Below are 13376 nucleotides of genomic sequence, written 5' to 3'. Positions count from 1 at the left end.
CAATGTGTATGCCCCGGCCGTCAGTCTTTCAACAACTCCCACTGCGGCTCACCACCTCCAGGCCAATCATTCTGCGGGGACTTGAACTGTATCATCGACACGGCCGGGTGATCCAGCTGGGCCGACAGCAAACTGGGCGCTAGGTCCAGCCTCCTGCTGGAAACAGTTAAAGACACCAAAGCTGCATGATGTCTTCAGCAGCCCTGCAGACGGAGCACAGCGTAGACATGTGGGCGCGGCCAGACGGGTCTGTCTGCTCCAGGATTGATTTAATGTTTGTATCCCACACGCTCGCAGTCAGATCCACCGACGTCAAGCCGGTGTTCATCTCCGACCACTGCCTCCTACTGGCCAACTGTCACCTAGAGGAAAATCAGAAAGCGGACGGGGATCCTGGAAGCTAAACGTAGAACTGTTGACCCCAGAGAACTGAGGAACTCAAAAAAGGGATTACCAGGGTTGGAGAACTGCAAAACCCTCAGTCTCCAACGCTCTGGTGGGAAACAATCAAGGGGAACATCAAAAGGTTCTTCATCGGTAAAGGGGTTCAGAAGGCCAGGGAGAGACGGGGGGGAAATGTCCCGACTCCAGAAAAGCAGACAGAATCTGCTCCAACTGCAGTCGATGGGGGTTGATGTCAAGGAGGATCTCCGGGAGGTGAAGAGCCAGCAAGCCTCACTCTTTGCCTCAGAGGCCTCCAAGGTCATCTTCCGATCCAGGGTCCGCTCCGTGAAGCAGGATGAAACGTGCTCGCGTTTCTTCTTCCAGAAGGTGCACAGAGAAACCTCTGATCAGCAGCCTGAAGGAAGATGGCGGCTCTGGAAGGTCATCGTAGTCTGACAATGAGGATCTGCAAATCCTTCTATGCCGGACTGTATGACCTGAAGCCAACAGACAGCACGGCCTCCCAGTCTTTCCTGTCGTCTATCACGAGGGTCTTAAACGATGGCGAGCGGGGGAGCCTGGACAGACCGGTATCTCTGGATGAGTTGACAAAGACCGTCGAGTCCTTGCAGAAGGGTAAAACTCCCGGAAGCGATGGCTTACCGGCTGAGTTTTACCTGGCGTTGTGGGAGTTGATGGGCCCGGACCTGCTGGAAGTATACGAGAGTATGCTTCTGGAAGGCAGCATGTCAGAGTCCATGAGGAAAGGCATCATTACCCTCATCTACAAGCAAAAGGGGGAAAGGGAAGAAATTAGAAATTAGCGACCCATTTCACTGTTGAAAGTGGATTATAAAATTCTAGCCAAGGTCATCGCCAACCAGGTCAAGTCTGCTCCGGGGTCAGTGATCCATCCTGATCAAACCTGTGCTGTACCGGGCAGGAAGATCTCTGATATCCCCGAGTAGCGCGAGGCTACGATTGCCTACGTGCAGGACAGGCAGGTGGATACCTGCCTCATCAGCCTAGACCAGAAGACCTTTGACAGAATATCGCACACCTACATGATGGATGTGCTCTCCAAAACGGGCTTTGGGGAGGGAATCCACAATTGGATCCAACTGCTCTACACAGACATCAGCAGCACAGTCTCAATGGGTGGGAATCAGATATGTTTCAGATCAGGTCTGGAGTCAGACAGGGCTGCCCTCTCTCCCTCCATCCTTTTTGTGTGTTGCATTGAACCCTTTGCCGAGTCCATCAGAAAGGACCCAGGTATTAAAGGGGTTACCATCCCAGGCAGCGGAGGCACACAGGTCAAAGCCTCCTTGAACATAGATAACGTGGCTGTTTTCTACTCGTACCCGTTGTCTGTTCGCAAGCTGCTCCAAGCCTGTGAGCAGTTCAAGCGGGCCTCGGGAGCCAAGTCAACGAGCAAAGTGGGCTGACCAATCCTTTGTCCCCTTCACCATCAGGGCAGACTACCTTAAGGTGCTGGGGATATGGTTTGGAGCGGTGGGGGCATGCGCCAAAAATTGGGAAGAGTGCATCGCCAAAGGAAGGCAGAAATTGGGCTTGTGGGAGCAATGCTCTCTCTCTATCACCGGCAAAAACCTGGTCATCCGGTGTGAGCTACTGTCCGTGTTGTTGTACGTGGCGCAGGTCTGGCCAATTCCCAAATCCTGCGCAGCAGCAGTGACCCAGGCCATCTTCAAATTTATCTGGAGATCAAAGATGGATCGTGTCCGGAGGGAAGCAATGCACAAATCTCTAGAGAACGGAGGGAAAAGTGTTCCCAAAGCCGCCCTCATCCTGATGGCTACCTTTGTGTGTAGCTGCATCAAGCTGTGTGTAGATCCTCGCTACGCTAACAGCAAGTGCTGCTACTTACTGAGGTTCTACCTGTCCCAAGTGTTGCGGAGGATGGGTCTGGCCACACTGCCGCGGAACGCTCCCAGTAGTCAGACCGTACCGCAGCACCTGTCCTTCATGGAGAAATCTTTCCGGAAACACACCTTTGACCACATGGCAATCAAGCAGTGGTCAGCATGTAATGTCCTGGAGACCCTGAGGGGAAAGGAGATGGCGGATCCTGTCGGATGGTTCCCTGAGCAGACTGTCAGTGTCATCTGGCAGAATGCCTCATCACCAGAACTCACAAACAAGCACCAAGACCTGGCTTGGCTGGTGGTGAGAAGGGCACTTCCTATCAGATCCTTCATGCACGCTCGAGGTCTCAACACCAGCGCACGCTGCCCTCGAAGAGGCTGTGGGGGGGGGGGGGGGGGGTGCGGTTGGGTGGGGGGATGAGACGGTCGCACACCTCCTTGTGGAATGTGCCTTTGCAAAGAAGGTCTGGAGTGAGGTGCAGTGGTATTTGTCGCGGTTCATCCTGAGCAGCTCGGTGACGCAGGACTCTGTGCTCTACGGGCTGTTTCCGGGAACGCACACCGAAACAAATATCAACTGCTGCTGGAGGGTCATCAACTCAGTGAAGGACGCGCTTTGGTCCACCCGAAACTTGCTGATCTTCCAGTTGAAAGATTTGTCCTCGACCGAGTGTTGCAGACTGGCACATTCCAAGGTCCAGGACTATGTGCCAAGGGACACTCTCAAGCTTCGGGCAGCTGCCGCAAAGGCACAATGGGGAAAGGCCACCGTGTAAAGCGTCTCAACCGAGGCAGACACTGCGTAACTGAGTGTAAAAACAGCGCACAGTGAAATGTGAGGAACGTATAGAGTTTTTGTTGAAGAACTGAACTGTAATAAATGTAATGTCTTGGAACGGAGCTGTTTTTTGCACTGTTTGTACTGATTGGAAGTGTTGTTTCTGTAATGGTTTATTTCAGAGTATTTATGAATAAAGTATATTTTTGAGAAAAACAATCGAAGAACTTGGAAGTGAAAGAACTCCCTCCAGTGATAAAACAGGAGGAAGAACATCAAGTAGATGAGGGATTTCACTGCTGCATTCTGGGAGAAGTCGGACCAGCAACGTTTACCAAGAAGTGGGAAGCGGAAGATCTGGTGTCAAGGAGTGGTTAGCCTAAAACACTACATTAGTGTTTCCCTCCCTCCCCCCTCCTCTGACCAAAAAAAACAGGCCACTGTGAGAAGGTAAAAGTGAAGGTAAGAGTTTTATAAATTTTCTCAAATAATTTAATTGGTGCTCGAAATGTCGGTCAGTGGGGTTAAGTGTTGCACGTGTGAGATGTGGGAGATCCGTGACGTTTCCAGCGTCTCGGACGACTATGTCTGCAGGAAGTGCACCCAATTGCAGCTCCTTACAGACCGCATGGATAGGTTGGAGCAGCAGTTGGATGCACTTAGGAGCATGAAGGAGGCGGAAAGCATCATAGATAGGAGCTTTAGAGACGTGGTCACACTGAAGGTGCAGGCAGATAGATGGGTGACCGCCAGAAGGGGCAGGCAGTCAGTGCAGAAATCCCCTCTCTAACAAGTATACCGTTTTGGATACTCTTGGGGGGCATGGCCTATCAAGGGATAACAGCAGCAGCCAGAGCAGTGGAACCACGTCTGGCTCTTGCTAAGCAGGGAGAGACCAAGAGGGCTACAGCAATAGTTGATAGGGGACCTTATAGTTAGGGGTGCAGATAGGCGTTTCTCTGGACGGGAAAGAGATTTCAGGATGGTATGTTGCCTCCCTGATGACAGGGTCCAGGAGGTCTCTAAAATGGGCAGAAACCATTCTGAAGGGAGAAGGTGAACAGCCAGAGGTTTTGGTACATATTGGTATGAACGACAGACAGGAAGAGTGATGAGGTCCTGCAGCAGCAGTTTAGGGAGTTAGGTAGAAAGTTAACAAGCAGGACCTCTAGGGTTGTAATCTCAGGATTACTCCCTGTGCCACGTGTCAGTGAGGCTGGGAATAGGAAGATAGTGCAGCTCAACACGTGGCTAAACAGCTTGTGTAGGAGGGAGGGTTTCCGATATCTGGACCATTGGGATCTCTTCCGGGGCAGATGGGACTTGTACAAGGAGGACGGGTTGCATCTAAACTGTAAGGGCATAAATATTCTGGCTGGGAGGTTTGCTAGTGTCACACGGGAGGATTTAAAACTAGTTTGGCCGGCCAGCCGGCCGGGGGGGGGGGGGGGGGGGTGGAACCAAAGCAAAGGTGAATTAGCTGAAGGGGAACCAGAGAGTCGAGCCAGTCAGACTCAGAAACAGCAGGCAGGGTGGGGTTGCGAATCATAGAGGGTGTGGTGGACTGAAGTGCATTTGTTTCAATGTGAGAAGTGTAACAGGTAAGGCAGATGAATTTAGAGCTTGGATTAGTACTAGAAACTACGATGTTGTTGCCATTACAGAGACTTGGTTAAGGGAAGGACACGATTGGCAGCTTAACATTCCAGGATACAGATGTTTCAGACAGGATAGAGGGGGATGTAAAAGGGGTGGGGGGAGTTGCACCACTGGTTAAGGAGAACATCACAGCTGTACTCCGGGAGGACACTACAGAGGGCTCATATAGCGTGGCAATATGGGTAGAGCTCAAGAATAGTCACAATCTTGGGGGTTTACTATAGGCCTCCCAACAGCCTACGGGAGATAGAGGAACAGATATGTAGGCAGATTTTGGCCAGGTGTAAAAGTAACAGGGTTGTTGTGGTGGGGGATTTTAACTTCCCCTATATTGACTGGAAATCACTTAGTACTAGGGGCATGAAATGGGACAGAGTTTGTAAGGAGCATCCAGGAGGGCTTCTTGAAACAATATGTAGATAGTCCAACTAGGAAAGGGGCCATACTGGACCTGGTATTGGGGAAAAACCCAGCCAGGTGGTTGATGTTTCAGTAGGGGAGCAGTTCAGGAACAGTGACCACAATTTAGTAAGCTTTAAGGTACTGATGGATAAAGACAAGTAGTCCTCAGGTGAAGGTGTGTGGTGAACCACCGTTGGTTCCCACTGGATAGTACTGAGCCAGGGGCTGGCCAGTACTACAAGGATGTACATATGTTACTGTTGGGTTGTGCTATTGTTGCTGTTGGGGTTAGGGTGGGGTTGTTACACCTTTGTACTGTAGTGTTGTGGCACATCCCAGTCGGGCTCCGCCTCCTGGGAGAGGTATAAGAGTCCCTGCTCTGGCCGGGACCCCTTCAGTCTGGGATAGTGTATATAAGTTCTGGCAGCTTCATTACAGTAAATAAAAGCCTTTCATTTACCGAGCTTCAGGCCTCGTGTTTGAGTAGCGCATCAAGGTGCTAAACTGGGCAAGGCTAATTACAACAATGAAGAATGTAGATTGGGGGCAAATGTTTGAGGGCAAATCAACATCTGGCATGTGGGACTCTTTCAAGCTTCCCAAGTTGATAGGAATTCAGGATCAGCACATTCCTGTAAGGATTAAGGATAAGTATGGCAAGTTTTGGGAACCTTGGATAACGAGGGATATTGTGAGCCTAGTCAGAGAGAAAAAGGAAGCATTTGTCAAATCTAGGAGGCTGGGAACACACGAAGCAAGTGTGGAATACAAGGAAAGTAGAAAGAAACTCAAGCAGGGAGTAAGGATGGCTAAAAGGGGTCACGAAAAAGCATTGGCCAGCAGGAATAAGGAAAATCCCAAGGCTGTGTATACATATATAAATTGCAAGAGGGTAGCCAGGGAGAGCGTTGGCCCACTATAGGACAGAGGAGGAATTCTATTCATGGAGCCAGAGGAAATGGGCGAGGTATTAAATGAGTACTTTGCATCAGTATTCACCAAAGAGGAGGACTTGGTGGGTGAGGAGTCTGGGGAAGGGTGTGTAGATAGGTTGGGTCATGTTGAGATCAAAAAGGTGGTGGTATTGGGGTTCTTGAGAAACATTCAGGTGGACAAGTCCCCAGGGCCTGATGGGATATATCCCAGAATACCAAGATGCCAGAGATAACCACTGATGCAGACACCCCACCATGACTAACAGCCACTTCAATTGGATCAAGGGATCATGTATGTAATCAATAAACTCTATGAATGGTTTGTCTGGTTGAAATGGGCCAAGTAACTGTATAAAGGTTGGTGATTTCCTTTGCCTCAGTGGAGTTGCATTTGGGCTTGTGTTGTGACTTCTCCCCGCTGGCGAGAGCGCTCAATAAACTGTTTGAGAATCAGAGCAGACCCATGTGCAGTGATTCTCCTGAACTCATTCACACTAACAATTGTGTTCCTATCAGCCCGGTGCTCACTGACTTGCATCCTGGTCTAAATGTGAAAATTCCCATCCGTGTTTTCAAATCCCTCAATAGCATCGGTCTTTCCAATCACTAATCCTCTTCCAACACCAGCCTCCGATATCGGAGCTCCTCTAATTCTGGCCTGAGCATCTTGGATTTTAATTACTCCACCATTGGTGTCTGTGCCTTCAGTTACCAAGGCCCGAAGGTCGGGAATCCCCTCCTTACACCTGACGCTACCTCACTTTGCTCATTTAAGACACTCCTTAAAACCCACCTATTGACCAAACCCTCGATCTGGCCTAATATCTGAATGTGGTTTGGTTCACTTTGCTTTATGCTCCTGTGAAGCACCCTGCAAGGTTTCATTGTATTAAAAGGCATTTCATTAATTTAGATTTCTCAACACCAAGCACCAGCTCAGAACATAAAGATCATGCCTTTTAAACAGAGCATGTCAAACAGCGAAAGCAGCTTTGCAAAGGAGCTAAGCAATCCCACAACCGATGGATCAAGGCTTCAACAGCAACTTCCAAACCCATGAGCTCTATCACCTCGTGACACAAGGGCAGCAGGTACCTGGGACCACCCGAAGGTTTCCCTGCAAGGCACTCAGCATCCCGACTTGGAAACACTATCGTTCTTTCACTGTCACTGGGTCAGAATCCTGGAACTCCCTCCCTAACAGCACTCTGGGTGCACCTACATCACATGGACTGGAGCGGTTCAGGAAGGCAGCTCACCACCACCTTCTCAAAGGCAATTCAGGATGGGCAATAAATGCTGTTCTAACCAATGACAGTCATCTTGAAAAGTGTTTAAAAAGACAGAGCTATTGGCACCAAATGTAGGAGGGGAAGCAGCAGAGAAAATGAATGACGGGTATAAATGGAACAGATGCAGTTGACTGATTTGGAATGAGGGGGCAGCACAGGACAATGGCAGTCAACCGCGGAAGAACACAACCAATGAGGACTGATGATTTAATTATTCACCAGAGACCATCGCTTCATTATCTAGTCAAAAGTAAATCAGAAATACACAAGGAACCAAACAAGATTGAATCAGTAATGTTTCCTGGATCTATGGGCCAGAGAGTGACAGGTTCATCAGAATGGTTACTGGGGTTCAAGGGGTTAAATTGTGTACGTGTTCTCTTGACCAGCCTTGAATGTAGAAGATAAAGGGGTGAATCTAATTGAGGGATTGAGTTAATAGGAAAAATAAAGAGAAGCCATTTCCTTTGGTGGTACAAGGGCATTGCTTGCAATTCCAGCCAGGCCATTCAGGAATGATGTCAGGAAGCACTTCACACAAAAGCTAACAGGATATGGAAGTCTCAACCCTAAAAAACTGCTGAGATTGGGACTGAACTGAAACTTGGACATGGTTCGTCAAGGCTCAGGTTTCTGGTACAGGTAGAGATCAGCCATGATCAAACTGAATGGCTGAACAGGCTGCAAGTTACCAAGTCAGAGGGCTTGTAAATCAGAGAACTCAGCAAAATTAATAAGCATAAAGACCCCACGTACCCCGGACATTCTCTCTTCCACTTTCATCTGTTGGGAAAAAGATACAAAAGTCTGAGGTCACGTACCAACTGACCCAAGAACAGCTTCTTCCCTGCTGCTGTCAGACTTTTGAATGAACCTACCTTGCATTAAGTTGATCTTTCTCCACACCCCAGCTATGACTAACATTACATTCTGCACTTTCTCCCCCCAGAATAGTGGCTCTCGTGCGAGAGCCGCTGCTCTGGAATCCGCTCCTCCAGTCGTGTAACTTCAGGTGGCTGGCGGAGAGGAGGGCCGTGGACCTCGAGGTGACCAGGATCAGGGACGTGCTGGAGGGTGGAGGAGCGGGCTGGATGAGCCCCCACATGCTGACTGAGCATGCAGGGATGGCCGTCTGGCAAACGGTCAAAGCCATCCGGGACCTTACAATGGTCGTGCTCTGACCCAAGGGCACATGCAGTCTTCGTGGAGGCGCAACTGACCGGCCGGTGGCTCTGACATCCATCATTCCTTGTGCAGGAATCTCAAGGAGTTGGTTTGCAGGTGCAGCAGGTAATTAAGAAGGCAAATGCTGAAGAAGATTAGGGCACACGGAGTTGGGGGTAGTGTGTTAAAGTGGATTGGGGACTGGCTATCCGACAGGAAGCAAAGAGTCGGAATAAATGGGTGTTTTTCCGGTTGGAGGAAGGTAACTAGTGGCGTACCGCAGGGATCAGTACTCGGGCTGCAACTATTTACCATTTATATAGATGATCTGGAGGAGGGGACGGAGTGTAGGGTAACGAAGTTTGCAGACGACACAAAGATAAGTGGAAAAGTGAATCGTGTGGAGGACGGAGAAGATCTGCAGAGAGATTTGGACAGGCTGAGTGAGTGGGCGAGGATATGGCAAATGGAGTATAACGTTGATAAATGCGAGGTTATACACTTTGGAGGAAATAATAACAAATGGGATTACTATCTCAATGGAAACAAATTAAAACATGCTACCGTGCAAAGGGACCTGGGGGTCCTTGTGCATGAGACGCAAAAGCCCAGTCTGCAGGTACAACAGGTGATCAAGAAGGCAAATGGGATGTTGGCCTATATCGCGAGGGGGATAGAATATAAAAGCAGGGATGTCTTGATGCACCTGTACAGGGCATTGGTGAGGCCGCAGCTGGAATACTGTGTGCAGTATTGGTCCCCTTATATGAGGAAGGATATATTGGCATTGGAGGGAGTGCAGAGAAGGTTCACCAGGTTGATACCGGAGATGAGGGGTTTGGATTATGAGGAGAGGCTGAGGAGATTGGGTTTGTACTCGTTGGAGTTTAGAAGGATGAGGGGGGATCTTATGGAGACTTATAAGATAATGCGGGGGCTGGATAGGGTGGAGGCGGAGAGATTCTTTCCACTTAGTAAGGAAGTTAAAACTAGAGGACACAGCCTCAAAATAAAGGGGGGTCGGTTTAAGACAGAGTTGAGGAGGAACTTCTTCTCCCAGAGGGTGGTGAATCTCTGGAATTCTCTGCCCACTGAGGTGGTGGAGGCTACCTCGCTGAATATGTTTAAAGCGCGGATGGATGGATTCCTGATCGGTAAGGGAATTAAGGGTTATGGGGATCAGGCGGGTAAGTGGTACTGATCCACGTCAGATCAGCCATGATCTTATTGAATGGCGGGGCAGGCTCGAGGGGCTAGATGGCCTACTCCTGCTCCTATTTCTTATGTTCTTATCTTATGTTCTTATGTATACAAGGTCATGGTAGACCACAAGAAAGCCGGGTGGTACCATGTGAACCAAATGAAGGCATTCAGCTCCCAGCAAAATTTTCACCAATACCATGTCACCCTGGAAGGAGTCTTTGAGTCACAAGGAAGTCCCAACCCTCACCCCACAGCACCGGGCCTAAACCACGGTCCACAACCTGTACCCCAGGTTATCAACACCCGCCACCCCCCCCCCCTCCCCCTCCCCCTCCCCCTCCAGTATCCCCAGGACCAGCACACCTGAATTGAGGAAGTGAGGTCAGCTGAAGGGGGTTCTGGGAGGTTGAGTCTTAGTATAAAAGGCAGTTACCTGGGGCGTTCGCCGGGAGCATTAAAAAGCCGGCTGCACTATACAGCGGGCAGCGTCGGGAGCGGGCAGTGGAGTGAGTGGGAAGCAGAGTGTGAACTATAAGGGCTTTGGCTCACAGGGCTTGAGTGAGTGGGAAGCAGAGTGTGAACTATAAGGGCTTTGGCTCACAGGGCTTGAGTGAGTGGGAAGCAGAGTGTGAACTATAAGGGCTTTGGCTCACAGGGCTTAGGCTGAAAGGGCGAGGCAAGGCTAGTTATTTTTTATCCAACCCTATAAAGGATAAGGGCAGGTATGAGTGATCGGCCAGTTCAGTGCTTCCGATGTGGGAGTTCCTGCAAACACCTAGCTTCCCAGAGGTTCACATATGTGCCAGGTGCGTGGAACTGCAGCTCTTGAGGGACCGTGTCATGGAACTGGAGCTGCAGATCGCTGACCTTAGTCTAGTCAGGGAAAATGGGAGAAAAATTGACAGGGGTTATAGGCAACTAGTTACACCGGGGCATCGGGAGGAAGACACGTGGGTCACAGTTAGGAGGAGTAAAGGGCAGAAGGGTAAAGTACCAGGGAGTACTCCAGTGGTGGTCTCTCAAAATAGGAAGGGCTTGGTGACAGGTGTGAGAGGGGAGGGGAGTGAACAGTTAGAAGAGGGGTCACCTGTGGTTGTCCCACTCCAAAACAGGTATATTGTTTTGGATAGTGTGGAGGAGTGTGCCTCTCCAGGGGTAAGACACAGTGACCAGGTCACTGGCACACAGTCAGGCTCTGTGGCCCGGAAAGGGAAGAGAGGGGTTAGGAGAGCGATAGTGGTGGGGGATGCATCAGTTAGAGGCACAGACAGGCGATTCTGTGGGTGCGAACGGGACTCCAGGATGGTAGTCTGCCTACCTGGTGCTGGGGTCACGGATGTCTCCGAGCGGATAGGAGGCATATTAAAAGGGGAAGATAAAGAAACGGAGGTCATTATACACATTGGTGGAAATGACGTAGATAGGAAGAGTAGGGGGATCCTCAGAGAGCAATTCAGGGAGTTGGGAAATAGGTTAAAAAGTAAGGTCACTAGGGTGGCCATCTCTGGGCTGCTCCCAATGCCTCATGCCAGTGAGGCTAAGAATAGGGAGTTGGTACAAATGAATGCCTGGCTAAAGGACTGGTCCAGGAGGGAGGGCTTCATTTTCATAGATCAATGGGAAGTTTTCAGGAACAAACTATTAGGTCTATAAGTGTGGAGGCTGGGGAAGAGCTTGGGGCTGGGACAAGGCTGGCAAAGAAGAAGAGCACTCTGGGGGAGGACGACCTCACTGGGCCTGGAGGTCTGGAGTGCTTATACTTCAATGCAAGGAGCGTAGCAGGCAAGACAGACGAACTTGGGGCCTTAATGCACACAAGGAATTTGGATGTGGTTGCGGTGACAGAGACTTGGTTGAAAGAGGGACAGGACTGGCAGCTGAATATTCCAGGGTACAAGTGTTTTAGGCGAGACAGAGGAGGGGCCAAAAGAGGTGGGGGAGTAGCGGTATTAGTTGGAGAGCATATTACAGCGGTGCAGAGGGAGGACAATTCAGAGGGGTCGTGTAACGAGTCACTCTGGGTGGAGCTTAGAAACAGGAAAGGCGCAGTCACTATGTTGGGGGTGTACTACAGGCCCCCCAACAGCCCAAGGGAAGTGGAAGAATGCATATGTCAGGAGATACTGGATAGGTGCAGGAAAAATAGGGTTGTTGTAGTGGGAGATTTCAATTTCCCTGGTATAGACTGGAAATCGCTGAGGGCAGGGACTCTGGATGGGGGGGAATTTGTAAAATGTGTACAGGAGGGTTCGTTGGAACAATATGTAGACAGCCCGACTAGAGAGGGGGCTATACTGGACCTGGTACTGGGGAATGAGCCCGGTCAGGTCTTCAAAGTTTTGGTAGGGGAACATGTGGCAAATAGTGACCACAATTCTGTTAGCTTTAGGATAGTGATGGAAAAGGATGAGTGGTGTCCCAAGGGTAAGGTGTTGGGATTGGGAGAAGGCTAACTTTATTGGGATCAGGCAGAAATTGGCAGCTCTTGATTGGGAGAGGCTGTTTGAGGGTAAATCCACATCTGGTATGTGGCAGTCTTTTAAGGAACGGTTGTTAGGGCTACAGGACAAGCATGTGCCTGTAAAAAAGGATAGGAAGGGTAGGATTAGAGAACCGTGGATAACCAGGGAAATTGAGGGACTGGTCAAAAAGAAAAGAGAGGCGTATGTTAGGTCCAAGCAGCTAAAAACGGAGGGAGCTCTGGAGGAGTACAAAGAAAGTAGGAAAGTACTCAAACGGGGAATTAGAAGAGCAAAAAGGGGTCACGAAATGTTCTTGGCAGACAGGATTAAGGAGAATCCCAAGGCATTTTATTCATACGTTAGGAACAAAAGGGTTGTTGGGAAAAAATCGGACCTCTCAGGGACAAAAGTGGGGACTTATGCTTGGAGCCCAAAGAAGTAGGGGAGATCCTAAATGAATACTTTGCGTCGGTATTCACAAAGGAGAGGGATGTGTTGACTGGGAGTGTCTCGGAGGGGAGTGTTGAACCGTTGGAGAAAATCTCCATTACAAAGGAGGAAGTGTTAGGTTTGTTAGAGAATATAAAGACTGACAAATCCCCAGGGTCTGATGGAATCTATCCAAGGCTGCTCAGGGAGACGAGAGGTGAAATCGTTGGGCCTCTGACGCAAATCTTTGTCTCGTCACTGGACGCAGGTGAGGTCCCAGAGGATTGGAGGATAGCTAATGTGGTCCCGTTATTTAAGAAGGGTAGGAAGGATAACCCGGGTAATTATAGGCCGGTGAGCTTGGCGTCCGTGGTGGGGAAGTTGTTGGAGAAGATACTTAGAGATAGGATGTATGCGCATTTAGAAAGGAATAAACTCATTAACGATAGTCAGCATGGTTTTGTGAGAGGGAGGTCATGCCTCACTAATGTGGTGGTGTTTTTTGAAGAAGTGACCAGAATGGTTGACGAAGCAAGGGCCGTGGATGTCATCTATATGGACTTTAGTAAAGCGTTTGACAAAGTCCCTCATGGTAGGCTAGTGAAAAAGGTTGGATCTCATGGGATAAAGGGGGAGGTGGATAGATGGGTGGAGAACTGGCTTGGTCATAGAAGACAGAGGGTTGTAATGGAAGGGTCTCTTTCCGGCTGGAGGCCTGTGACTAGTGGTGTTCCGCAGGGCTCTGTATTGGGACCTCTGCTGTTTGTGATTTATATAAA

The sequence above is a fragment of the Mustelus asterias genome, chromosome 2 (assembly GCF_964213995.1).
Source record: "Mustelus asterias chromosome 2, sMusAst1.hap1.1, whole genome shotgun sequence".
In the NCBI taxonomy this organism is placed as follows: domain Eukaryota; kingdom Metazoa; phylum Chordata; class Chondrichthyes; order Carcharhiniformes; family Triakidae; genus Mustelus; species Mustelus asterias.
This window is presented reverse-complemented; position numbering follows the sequence as displayed.